This window comes from Abramis brama (assembly GCF_963993115.1).
Source record: "Abramis brama genome assembly, chromosome: 25".
NCBI lineage: Eukaryota > Metazoa > Chordata > Actinopteri > Cypriniformes > Leuciscidae > Abramis > Abramis brama.
In genome coordinates this window covers 17,854,075-17,868,255 of record NC_139987.1, presented here as the reverse complement: position 1 = coordinate 17,868,255, position 14,181 = coordinate 17,854,075, and the positions used below count along the sequence as shown (strand labels likewise).

Below are 14,181 nucleotides of genomic sequence, written 5' to 3'. Positions count from 1 at the left end.
AATTATTACACACCTTATATTAAGGAGTGGCTGGCTGTTCCTCAGAGAACACACTGATCCTGTTGTCAGCCCAAATAAAAAAGAGACAAACTTCTCTCTGTGTTAGGGACTCCCCAAGTGGATTGTGGGTATATATGGGTCTGTGATGTCACTGTAGTATTCCAACGATGCAGCATCTTTTCTCATGTCTGTTTAACTAAAGGAATATATACTGTATTTGTGAACACAGTTTTAGACAGAATTACATTGACTTGAGACTATAACATCATCTAAAAGGGCAGTAAGATAAGCAATAAATCATATAAAAATAATATATTAAAGATATCCTGCTGCAAATTTGCATATCTGCACTGATATTTATGATCTTTTTAACCACACACAAATGTTGTAGCATTTAATGCTGCCTCGAGACGAAAAAATAAAGTCAAACCCTAAACATACCAGTAATCATGCAAATCAGTGCAATTATAGCTGACCAGGTGCAAAAATGAAAGGTTTCCTGGAATATAAAACAGCCTTTATACCTGTCCTATTATACAGTAGAGAGAGACCAGAGAGGGGGACTGGGAGAGGGTTGTAAATGTTTGAAAGTACAATGTTTCTGCAAAGCCACAATGGAAATTTGTTTGGCTACAATCAATAAAATCAATTCACTGTCACTTAAAGATGTGTGGGCTGAGATGGAAAGCATCTGACGGCTGTAATTATTCCCTTTTATTATTGTCTATCTGTAATCCTCCTGAAGCATGGACTGAAGGGCTCTTTTGTGCTCTGCTGAACCACATAGGCTTTGCTTTTTAATCAAGACTGAATGATCCAATCCATCTAAAACACACTGTTGCTCATTATTTCATTTAAATAAAAGCTAAGCTAAATAAAACAAGAAGTCATACATATTTATAACAAGCAAAGGTTTCTCAATTTTTAAATGGCATCTAATGTATCTTCATATGGATGGCAGTGATGAAGCTTAGGTGAAGTGTGTAACTTTGACATAATAATAATAATAATAATAATAAACTTAAAAATTATATTTATTAATAATAATAATAATAATAATATAATTATTTATTTTTAGTTCATGATGTGAACTAAATTCAGTAACTCATGTTAACATATACAACTTTTATATTAAACTCCATTATTACATGCAGAAAAGAACATTGACCAAAATGAATAAATGCTGTACGACTATTGATCATTATTACATTTATGTTAAACATTGTGTTACTTAAAAAGCACAGACTTCACCTTTCAAGTTTGGTTAGTGATGATCCAGTGATGGTCTTTTATCTTTTTTTGAAGAACAGCTGACTACTCCCACCTCTATCTCAATGAAATCTTTGACATGTTTTAACAGCAACAAAGATGTCCTCATTTTGCACAGGGTTTCCCTATGAAGAACATAACAGATTATTCAAGCAATTCAGTAGCCTGGTTTCCATTACAGATTTGCGAAATAACAGCGTTTCGTTAACTGATGTTATATGACTAAAATTTTAACTAGAATTTTTACCTCTCGTGATAAGTCATTCCAAAAATCATGGCAACGGATGTTGGTTGGTTTACGTATATCACAGCAGCCACACTAGCCATAATTTTTAATCGAAGGAAACGTATGCACGTTATCCAAGCATTAATGGAAAGGAAAGCCCCTTATACTTGGGAGCAGAACATATGAGGTATTTCTGGCTGTTTCTCCCTCCTATCTGCTTCCTTTGAGGTATATAGAAATGCAGCTAGTTTCTGCTACCATCAAAGCCTGTTAATTTCAGTCTTTGGGTTAAAACCAGAGTACCTCCTGTTCCTAATTTAAGACATAGTAGGTCTTCCAATGAGTTATTATAGAATGTCCTGCCTGTCAGCTCTGAGAGGATACTTTGTGAATGTGGTTCAATTTAAGGAATATGAACTCATAGGCCTTTGATTATCATCATTCAAACTCAGAAAGAACAGCAACAACCACAAGCAGGAATCTGGTGTTCACTTTTGAAGGCTGTCATTTGTATTACAGCAGGGAAAGAGTGATGGCAACGACAACTGAAGCCTGAACAGTACAGCTTGTTATAGTTTCATTATTTCACATGGCTGAGAGCTTATATAAATCTCTGAACCAAATTTGTAGGAGGTGTGTTAGTGTTTATAGTACTTACACAGGAGGACAAGTAGGTGTTGATGGTCGTAGCCTCCTGTGGAGCAAAACTCCTTCACCGCTGTCAAAGCAAGACCCCTCCCTTCCTGCCAAATGTAAAGGGAAATCTGAAACATCAATAAGTGGAGCAATGTATGACTTCTACTCCATCAAGGAATCAATGACTGTTAAACAAGTTGAACTAAAGAGACAAGTAAACACGCAAGTGCAAAGAACAAAGCAATTCAGAGATCACAGAAAGAGAGTGTATTTTATAAACAAAAAATTCACCCACAAATTAACAATCTGCAATCATTCGTTCACCCTCATGTCATTGGACTTTTTAGCATGAATTCTTTTCTGAATGAGTAAAAGTAGTGCACAGCGACTCATGCACTACATTCAGTGTCTTCTGAAGCCAAATACAGAACATCAGGTTTGATGTTAGTGATATCAAATGACACTGGTTATTTGTGTGTATCTTAACCAGTCATGATACGAATTTAAATAAAAGATTTTCATCGAATAATGAGTAAAACGCAGTGTAAAATGGCATATAGACTACTGTTATGGTACTTTTGTAGCTACTTCCATTGTATGGAAAAGAACAGCTTGAACATTCTGCTAAACATCTCTTCTTGAAAAGAATAGCTTGAACATTCTGCTAAACATCTCTTTTTGTGGTCTACGGAAGAGAAAAAGTCAACCAGGTTTGGAACGACATGACCGGCGAGTAAATGAAGACAGAAATTGAATTTATGAGTGGACTATCCCTTTAAGAACAAGACCGGTGCCAGTCAGTAAAACCAGAGTGTTTTGAGCAGACTCTTAGAGAGTACTACATCAATAGAGATTACAAAAGTAGTACTGAGAGTTCTCTCTGGAACATACGGTCTCGTTTTTATCAGCAAGAGAGAAAGAAGTGATGGCAAGAGAAAAGGAGTGAGAGAGAGAGAGAGAGAGAGAGAGAGAGAGAGCGAGTCTTTCAATGTCACACAATTCAAAGCCCTTCCTTTAATGATGACAGTTCCTCCATTAAAAATATCAATGAGAATTAATATATATACACAGATATTCCCATATGTAGGCAGATGGCAAATTATTTTAACATGAGATGCCAGACACCTTGATTTAAGATGCGACATTGAAGGAAGTATGTAGAATGTGAATTATATAAGCTGAAAAGAGCTGAGATGATAGATCTGAAGAGGGGGAAAAAAGTCTATTATCCGTGTCTGGGTCACTTTGGGGAAAAATGTCTTTTGTTGAGATGCTTTCAGAAAGATTTCTAGCTGATGCATTAGAGCAGCTTCCATTACAAATTATTCATATTTATTACAAACCTACAAAAAGAAAGCACTTCCATTGCAAAATAATGAATATTATAAGTGCTACTGCCATATGTAGAAGAACTCCAATTACATAGAAATAATTTGTGATATTTTTCACCTCACGTTGAAGGTCAATTGTGAAATCCAATTTGAGTGGCTAATAATTCACACGTTCTGCGGGTCTGAGACACCAGACCAAATAATATCTGTATTAAAAGTCTAAAGTAGCTGCTCCCTGCAGAGTTACGCAAGAAGCACGGAGATGAAATCTGACCGCTTAGCCAGGGGGCAGCTGAGGGCCCAGCCAGCCATGAGGTCAGAGTAACTGAAGTTGTAGGGGTTCTCTCAGAAAGCATAGTGGTGGATAATTGTCGGTTCATCATCATGGATGGGTCTGCCCAGAAAACACTCCTATGGAGAAAAAACACTTGGATAAAAAACAAGAAGCATTGGATTAATCTTCCAAGCCATGTTTCAGGCTGCTCTTTAATTTCCTCTAATTACTTTAAGTTTGCAGAAGATGGTTTTATGTTTTGTGTTGACATATCTACAGTTTTCTCCAGTGATTGTTTGTTTATGGAGTAGTAGCACTTTTAAAGGATCTACGGTTGATTTTAAGATTAAATTCATATGGCCTAAATAATATTATCCAAGAGACTGCGGCACAACATTTGTTTTCAGGTCGATGAGAGTCAAGAATATTACAGGTGAAATTTCACACAATCAAGAAACGATTTATAAGAGAATTGATCCCTGAGGGCTCCCTCACAGCTGCTGATGATTGGATGCCTGAAATTCAAGTAGCATAGAGCATTTCAAGTGCTGTGTGTCCTAAGAGTGAAAAGTACATTTGGCTGAAAAAGTAAATATGGGCAAAACTGTTCAGTTGCTTGTCCACCCTTATGAAAAGAAAATATATTTCCCTATATATGAATGATCAATATATTAAATGGTTTGACAGTATATTTGAAAATATATTGTGTTAATATATTACAAAATATTGAATAATACATAAGGAATTGACACGTTTCATATATTGAAATATATGTGACAATATATTTACTAATATAGCATAATGTATGTCATTTTATATAGTAATACACTTCATGATATATAGATGTGTGATCAGATATGGTACTGCATGTGTAATATATTGCAGATATATTTACTCATGCAGCATAAACACACATATATGGAGAAATATATAATGTAATATATTTCTTGTATTTTTTAACTATTTACATTATAAATGTTTCATATTTTAAAGCTAGTTAACAAAAGCACAAGCACACCTGCATGTACTAAATAGCCAAGAGACTATCACTGTGATAAGGAGTGCACAGCAATTACTTTTAAAATATAGTAATTATTGTCTTAAGATTATTCGGCCAATCGTCAACCTAACCACAGGCTTTACTCTTCAGCACAATGGTAACCCCCAAATCTCAGATATGCCAGAAAACCTTTTAAACTCCAAAATAATAGAACCTTAAACACTAACAGACCCAAAATTGTATTTTGCAGTATATTCCCATATATTTTTGTTCCGTAAGGGCAGTCTCAGTGACATTAGTTATTTGCAGAACCTCATCCAATGACATGCTCTGTTAGTTTTCCTGATCCATAAACAACAATTGTAGCTGTAAGAATGCCACAGTGAACCAGGCATGAAGTCTTGATATTGCACCTTTCTTGTATTAAATTTGCTCAGCAACTGCATAAGGTTGTGCAAATTCACGTTTGTCTCTTCTTCCAAAAACACAATTTAGGCAAGGCTAAAAAAAGAACAACATACAGCTGCATAAAATGTGATTAAGACAACCTTGTGAACAAACACTCATAATTCTGACATCAAGAGGTGGAGTACATTTGTGTTTGTTTTTGCGTTTTACCATGGCAGTGCTGGAAGAATGCTCCAGTTTCCATCATAATCTGACAGCTGGTGCATGAGCACAACATATGGTGAACTCTGCAATACAGCAAAAAAATGTAAGAGTTTATGCACAATGTTATTCATTAACTCAATGCATTCTGACTGACAGTTGATATCAATTAAAAATGAAATTTCTGTCATTAATTACTTGTGTGGTTCAAAACCCGTACAACCTTTGTTCATCTTCGGAACATAAATTCAGATATGTTTGATGGAATTCGAGAGCTGTCTGAGCTTTCTGAGTCTCCTAAGCTGATCATGTTGTAAACACAGTGCAGTGCGTCCGGTTTCTACGTCAGAATGCCGGCTCAGTACTGACCCGCTTCTGCTCATGTGAACAGCGCCGGCCAATAATTAGAAACCGGACGCACCGCACTGTGTTTACTACATGATCAGCGTAGGAGACTGACACGGAAGAGAAGAAATTGTTGAATAAAGTCATTATTTTATACACACAAAAAGTATTCTCATCACTTCGACGCTTCATAACATTAAGTTTGAACCCCTGTAGTCACATGGACTATTTTAACAATGTCTTTACTACCTTTCTGGGCCTTGAAAGTTGCAATGTTCAGAAACCTCGGATTTCATAAAAAATATCTTAATTTGTGTTCCGAAGATGAACGAAGGTCTTACGGATTTGGAACGACATTGAACGTATTCGTATGAACCAGATGTGCTTAGAAAACTGAAACAGTAGCTTGTTTAGATGAAGCATGCATGCGATAGCAGAGAGTTTGTGGTTATTCTGAATGTGCTGGAAAATTCAGCAGATGGAAGATCAAGAAGACAACATTTGTGAGAGTGTGGACAAAGGACATTTAGATATATTGACAGAAGAAAATTAAACACCCCACATGACTCACAGTTTTAAAAACATCAATTGTGTTCTGTTATAGGAAAGCTTTCAAACTTGTATCTTTAATGTTCCATTTTCAGACTAGGCTGTTAACTCCCTCTGACAAATCAGTTAGCATGCACAAAAACAATAACAACCTGTTTTTTAAAGCACATTGTAATTCTTGACAATTTTCTAATCACATGGTATGAAAAGTTAAAAGTTAAGTGTGTAATTTCCACAGTCCTAGCATAACCAAAGGAATAATGCGAACATAATGGCTTTCATTCACTATGCCAAATGTTTATAAAACGCCAAACCTTTCCAGGGCGTACTGTATGACCTCACTCTTTTCTTGCTCTTGTCTGAGAGCATGCACAGTAAGATCTTCAAATAAAGCAAAGTGTGCCATTATCAAAACCAGTTAAAACCCAACTAAAGAATTTTTTAATGATGCATTATTTAAAAACAGGTTTCCTGAGCAATTTTTAGTGGCTCAAGTTTTTTTTTAAAGGGAAATTAACCAACAGATCGGTCACTTATAGCTGTCTCTCAAAATTAAGGTGCGATAGGAGAAAGTATTTTAACATCAAATTACACACACAACCATAAACATATAAGAACTTTGTTAAAGTTTAAATTTACTTCCTTGGGGTCTGAGTTAATGAAAAAACACCCAAATGTCATTGTAACATACACTGTAGATGATGCCTTCAATTTTTAAGTACAATCAACTTGGATGTTTCATTTCAACTTAAATTACATTAAACTGACTTAAACAATGAGTTGAATCTTGTATAACTTTTAAAAAAAGTTTACATATAATTTTATAAAATATATTTTTTTAAAGTGTAGTGAAGCTTTGAAGGCTTCCTGACTGCTGCACTTTTGAAGGAGGGACAAAAGCAAACTGCCCAAACTTGAGTGCCAGTTATACTGCCAATAGTGAGGAACTGGATGATGTTTATGACAATGCGGTGGAAAGAAATCTGGCCTTCTGAATTCAGGCAGTAAAAATGCTTCTAATGCCAGGTCACAGACAGTCAGCGGGTCTATCCTTGCCCCAGCACAGCACAGAGTGGTTAATAAGCAAGGCTGATGTGTCAGGCAGAGCGATGCTCAGAAAACCTTTTCCAAATGCCGTAGCCTATAAGGAGTCCTGCCGATTAACAGGAGGTCAAGATAACAACTGGAGCGTTCTTTCCTTCCCGCCAGCCCCACTGTGAAAGTGGTCTTCTAATGAGCCTGAACACCATAAGTTTCTCAACTTTCAAAATCAGCCAAAACTCATAAGGAAGATGGGCTCTAGTAAAAGTAAAAAAAGAGAAGAGGCCTTATTATTTGGAATGACTCACGGAAGGTGAGATTCGATTCAGAAACTTCCGCTTAAGAATTGGGATGCAGAGAATTCAGATAGCTAATTAGCAATGATAAATTCAATCTTCCAAATATAAAATATGCATCAGCGAGAAACTGAAGATAGTAAAAGTAAGAGGCTGGGAAACAGATGGCATGATAAAAAAAATATAAAAAAACTCACCTTAGAAAATGAAAGGCATCATCAAAATTCCTTTCCTAGGCTCTGCACAACATGCTCATGTTCAACATGCACTTTTTGCCAAACAATATATAATGTTCTTTCTAGGAAAAAGACATCTGTCATGAGTCATTTTCAAATGGTAGTTGTTGTGGCAAAACACTAGTCACAACATTTACAAAACTGAAAGAAGTTAATCATCTGTTCATGGCAACACATGCAAATTTACCTCAATGTTTGGAGCAGCCATATTAGGCTATATTTATTATTATAATGGTACAATTATAAAGCATCTATCTATGTACTGTAACAGCATCGCCTATTCATTCTAATTCAAAATGCATTATAGCCCTATACTGAATATTATAGTCATACGTACATAGACAAACCCTTTTTAATTTTAAGCAAGGTTTTGTTAAGCCAACATTAAATCATTGTCTTGGTTTAATAATAATTCATTACATTTATATAGTACTTTTCTCTGCACTCAAAGTGCTTTACTTAGTAGGGGGGGAATGTCCTCAACCACCACCAATGTGCAACATCCACCTGGATGATGTGACGGCAGCCATATTGCGCCAGAACGCCCACCACACACCATCTTATTAGTGGAGAGGAGACAGAGTGATGAAGCCAATCAGTATACATGGGGATGATTAGGAGGCCATGATGGACAGAGGCCAATGGGCAAATTTGGCCAGGATGCCGGGGTTACACCCCTACTCTTTCGAAGGAAGATTTTTTATGACCACAGAGAGTCAGGACCTCGGTTTAAAGGTCCCCTATTATGCAAAATTCACTTTTGCATGCTGTTTGGACATAAATGTGTGTTGGCAGTGTGTGTACACAACCAGCCAATAGTGATAAAAATCCACTCACTCCTTTTTTATTAATCCCTATAAATCATCAGCAGTGTCTCCCAACGACCTGTTTTCAGAATGCTGTTTTAGTGACGTCACTAAGCACAGGCCCCGCCCACGAGTGTTGACAGACACTGCCGTTCTAACATAGACCCGCCCTGATCGCGTTCACACCTGCTGCACTGACGAGAATGTCTCCCAAGCAGGGGCGTCAGATAGGGGGTAATAGTGGAACTGAGTAACAGGGACCCTTGGCAAAGGGGGGGCCCCACAAAGATATATTGATATATATTAGTGTTGTGAGGGGCCCACCTCTTGGTTCTGTGACCGGGGCCCAACATTTGGTGCTACGCCCCTGCTCCCAAGAGTTGTAGGTGTTGTGTGGCTGGATGTATTAATCCACATAGCACTCTCTATTTACTCCCGAAATCTGAGGCAGCCGCTGAAGACGAGGTGGAATTATTTTGTTTTTAAAGAAAATGCTCCCTCAACTCTACCGAAATTCGTTTATGTACTTGTGCACTTCTTAACTTACTGTGTTTACTCAGCTCTTACGGTGATTTTCTGAAGTAAAACTGACGCTTCATCTTTTGTGTGATGTACAATAAACTTAATTAAACTTATCAGTATATGTTTGATCATCATTCGGACCTGGTCCGAAACAGCAGACTTGTAGGCTATTAATAATGGATACATACAAGCAGATGACAAATACGTTATAACCGTAATTAAACTACTAAACTATACCTGTTCCATCTCTATACAGCACTCTGACTCTGTAGGCATTATTGTCCGACTCGAAATGAACACCGTTACTGAGAGTTTCTGATATTATCATCATTCCGTGAGATGAAATTGTCCTGAGAGACTGAGCGCGAGCTCATGAAGCTCCGCTCCCTGTGCCGTGCATCAGCAGCTTATTTGCATTTAAAGGGCACACACTAAAACAGCGCGTTTTTCTGAATTTAAACATGCTGTAAAAAATTATCTGTTGGGTATTTTGAGCTGAAACTTCACATACACACTCTGGGGACATCAGAGACTTATTTTACATATTGTGAAAAGGGGCATAATACGGGACCTTTAACATCTCATCCGAAGGACAGTGCTTTTTGACAGTATAGTGTCCCCGTCACTATACAGGGGCGTCAGGACCCACACAGACCACAGGGTGAGCACCCCCTGCTGGCCTCACTCACACCTCTTCCTGCAGCAACCTAGTTTTCCCAGGAGGTCTCCCATCCAGGTAATAACCAGGCTCAGCCCTGCTTAGCTTCAGTGGGCAACCAAACTGATATATTTGCTGGTGTTTTTTTCTATTTGCATGCAGCCATATCATCCTGTAGCCCAAGACTGGGTGCCCACTGAAGCTAAGCAGGGCTGAGCCTGGTTATTACCTGGATGGGAGACCTCCTGGGAAAACTAGGTTGCTGCTGGAAGAGGTGTTAGTGAGGCCAGCAGGGGGTGCTCACCCTGTGGTCTGTGTGGGACCTGACACCCCAGTAAAGTGATGCTGTAATAAGCACCTTCCTTCGGATGAGACGTTAAGCCGAGGCCCTGACTCTCTGTGGTCATTAAAAATCCCAGGACGTCCTTTGAAAGCGTAGGGGTGTAACCCCGGCATCCTGGTCAAATTTGCCCATTGGCCTTTGTCCATCATGGCCTCCTAATCATCCCCATATATATTCATTGGCTTCATCACTCTGTCTACTTTCCACCAATAAGCTGGTGTGTGGTGGGCGTTCTGGCGCAATATGGCTGCTGTCGTATCATCCAGGTGGATGCTGCACATTGGTGGTGGTTGAGGAGATTCCCCCTTCTATGTAAAGCGCTTTGAGTGCAGAGAAAAGCACTATATAAATGTAATGAATTATTAGTATTAGTATTATAATTATGCATGTGTTTTCTTCAGTTGCAGCATGTGGTGCTCTAAACTGAACAATCTGACTTTTCCTAAGACAACAGTGCCATCATGTGGGTGAAATTCAGCATCAGGACACACACATTTATTTGTGCATATAGTCTTCCTTTAAACTACCTGTTTTAGGGTATGAGCCTGATGGAGAAGTTCTGTTGTTCCTTGATCGGCCCTGTAGGTATAATACAAGTTTCTCTGGCTCTGTATCACAAATACCACATCCTGCAGTTCTTCCATATAAAGAGAAAAAGCAATAGGGAGATATATATGAGCCATAATTATATCTCAAATAATCTGCTTGATATTGCAAGACTCAATGCAAAAAAAAAAAAAAAAAACACATTCAAACTGAAGATATTTTTGTATATTTTCTGTGTCATCACACCATAGTTGCGTGTAATTTTGATTAATTGTAAACATGTTGATTTTACATTTAATGGCGACTGTAAAATAAACAGAAGGATTAAGCTACACTATGCAACTAACCAGTAAATTAGTGTGACGGTTTCAGTGATTAACCTGTTATCTCTTGACTTGAGTTGCAGATGATTGGCTGAAGTGTATGGTTGAACACCTGAACGTAATTATGACGCTCTATTAAAGACTGGGACAGAGATGAGAGCGGGCGGGCTGAGCTTGGGCTGATCTTGGGCTGATCTTGGGCTGATCTTGGGCTGATCTTGGGCTGATCTTGGGCTGATCTTGTGCTGATCTTGTGCAGGTTTCTTTTGTGCTGTATTGGAACTCTTGTCGGCTCAAAGAACTCAAGAGATGTGAGGGATATGGGAGATCACCGCCGACGCGTTTGTTCCATCTCCCTTGGGATGGTTGGACTGTTACTTTTCATGAGTGATATACATTTGCACACAACAACTGACACACTGATTGTCATTTATACTGATCCTTAATGTCGTCCTGTCTTACAGGAGTTTAATAAATTCATTGATTAATTAGCTATGGTGTGTGGTGACTCCCTTATTTTTGTTGCGTCTCAGAAGAGATCGTAACAAATGGAAGCTCGTCTTAAAGCGAAATTACATCATAGGATGAAATTTGATTCATATTTGGTGTGATTTCGATTGGAGAAAAATAAATAAAATCTTGGGCTTTCGGTATTGCATGTTGTTTTGAGACACATAGTGTTTAAACCATCTCGTGAGTTCGAAATTAGTCATTAAAGGTAAGTGCATTTTTCTTTTTCGCATTGTTCATTTTCTCCCGAGTAGGAATTAGCAAGGCTTAGCGTTGACTTATTATTTTGCCTTTTTTATTTTTGTGCAGGCTTTTGGTTTTTGATTGAGCTGTTTGTTAAATTTTTAAACCATCGGTATTTTGGTGTTTAAAGTCGCTTTGCTCTTGAAAGTTGCATGAAGATTAGGCACAGGTTAAGGCTGATTTATACTTCTGCGTCAGACCTACGCCGGAGTCTCTACGCTGTAGGCAACGCGTTGGTTTTCATTTATACTTCTGCGTCGTTGTTCGCGTTGACGCGCGCAGAGGGAGCATGTGAAACCCGAGGGAGCGGTCCTAGCAGACCAATCACAGCGCTTGCGTCCGCGTAGAGTTGACGCGTTGTTACATTTTTGGAGAGGTGCACGTCAGGGTACGCCGAAGGGTACGCGCGCTACACACAGCCTACGACGTAGCTACGGCGTAAGTTCGACGCAGAAGTATAAATTGGGCTTTAGTTTAGTGGTTGGTAGGCAGTTTAGGAAAGGGGAGAGTGAATAATTGTTTCACCTGTTTTGTTCCGAAAGGGAATTAAATGCACTTGCTTTTCGTTCTGTAATTAGTATTTTTTGGAGAACACAATGGCGTCTATAGAAGAATTTATTAAAGATCCTTCAGAGGAGAAATTAAATTCATTTGTAAAACAACAATTATGGGACCTTGTAGATCATTTTAAAATCGGTGAGGTTGATAAGAAAACACAGAAAAAGGAACTATGTTCTTGTAGTGAAGTTGTGTGACGTCAGTACAATTTGGTAGGTGGCCAATGAGCATTCGCCCATTGGGGCATATAAACCGTTCATTCATGCCTCCTGGTGTGTGTCATGGTTGAAAGCCCGCCCCTTCCTGTCGCAACTATGGATTGAGTGTGCCGTTGGGTGGCTGAGGGTTTGTGCGCGTGGGTGGCTGCTTACTCCCAGGTAGGCTTGGTACCATCTTGGGGCGTAGTGGGAAGTTTTATTTTTGTCCTGACTTGGGTTGTGACAATTTGTTTCAGTACGGTGTGCCTTCAGGGCTTCCATCGGTGTGGCATTGCAGCTTAACTGATCGGAACACCACCTGTTGCAACCAACAAGGCTGTTACATGATTCTCTTACGGTATATGTTGAAGTGTAACGATCGTATTCTCTGGTAGGTAAACTGGGATAGTACTTTATTGTATTATCAGGTGGGTAACTGGTCGATAACTTTGTTAGTCGTAACCCTTGTTTATTGTTTTGAAGATCTTCACGGATGCTAAAGTGGGTTAAGTGAGCAGTCGCATTAAACAGCGCGCGCGCTCTCTCTCTCCGCCACTCGCTCTTTAAAGCCACGCTGCTGCTTTCTACACACCATTACATTTAAGTCAAACATGTTTATGCGGGCTTGAAAGATTTTTTTTTTTTGTTATTTGATTCTGAGTGATTGTGTTTGCTTGGAATTATTTTTAGGTGTAATGTTATTACTGTTAACGCTGTATTTGGTGTAAGTTTCTGCCGCGGTCACAGTAGATCTGTTTGTTTCTCTTGAATGTGAATGTGTTTTTTTCTTTAATGTGAATGTGAGTGTTTAGAGTATTTATATTTTGGGATGCATTGTAAATTGTTTATTTTCTTGTTGGTTTCCGTCATGTTAGAGTCAACAAATTGACTTTGAATGTTTCTGTTTTCTTTGTTTATTTAAATTTAGTTTGATTATCTATTTTTCTTTTTTTCTTTAGGAGCTGAGGACTTCCAGGAGCGGGCTGGTTGTCGGTTTCACCGCAGGTTTTGCTTCACTAAGAGTGTTATTGCAGTTTCATTGCCGTGTCACTACCATTGGTTATTTGCAGTGAATTTGGTGGGTGTACGTTGGGTTGGCGTGCTTCTTATGGTAGACCTGCTGCCAGCACACTAGCCTGCTCCTGACCGGAAGCCTCAGCCCCTGTGAAAGTTTATTGTGAATCTTGTGATGGTTTATTGTGAATCTTGTGATGGTTTATTGTGAATCTTGTGAGGGTTTATTGTGAATCTTGTGAGGGTTTATTGTGAACCTTGAAGGTTTAATTTTGTCGCTTTGTCCAATTCAATCATGACCCATGTGAACTACTGATTTTAAATTATTGATCAACTTTTAGCTTTAAATAAACATTTTTGCACGGAAGCCCATGCCTCTTGCCTTTTCTAGGTGGAACGTATTTGTGTGCTTTATTTGGGTTGTTTTCCCCGTTAACCTGGGGTGGCGTAGTCGCTAAAATTGAGCCACTTGCTACATTCTGTTGTGAAAAATTGGTTATGTAAAAATAGCCTTATAGTGGGTTCTCCACAGAGAAAAAGCGGCATATGTGAAAGGTGCTTTAGATATTTTTTCCGGGTTATCTTTTGAGATTTTACAAATGCAGCAGCTTCACGATAAAGAGTTGATTAAAGAAACTAAACTGTATGA

General features: G+C 38.5%; 1 long non-coding RNA gene across 1 annotated transcript; it reads left to right on the top strand.

Annotated features, from left to right (window-relative positions):
• The first annotated feature begins 12,510 nt into the window (after positions 1-12,510).
• LOC311076699 lies at positions 12,511-13,899 on the top strand. Its single transcript, XR_014604691.1, has 2 exons — positions 12,511-12,698; positions 12,776-13,899. It is a non-coding gene; the product is annotated as an uncharacterized lncRNA (long non-coding RNA).
• Positions 13,900-14,181: the final 282 nt, after the last annotated feature.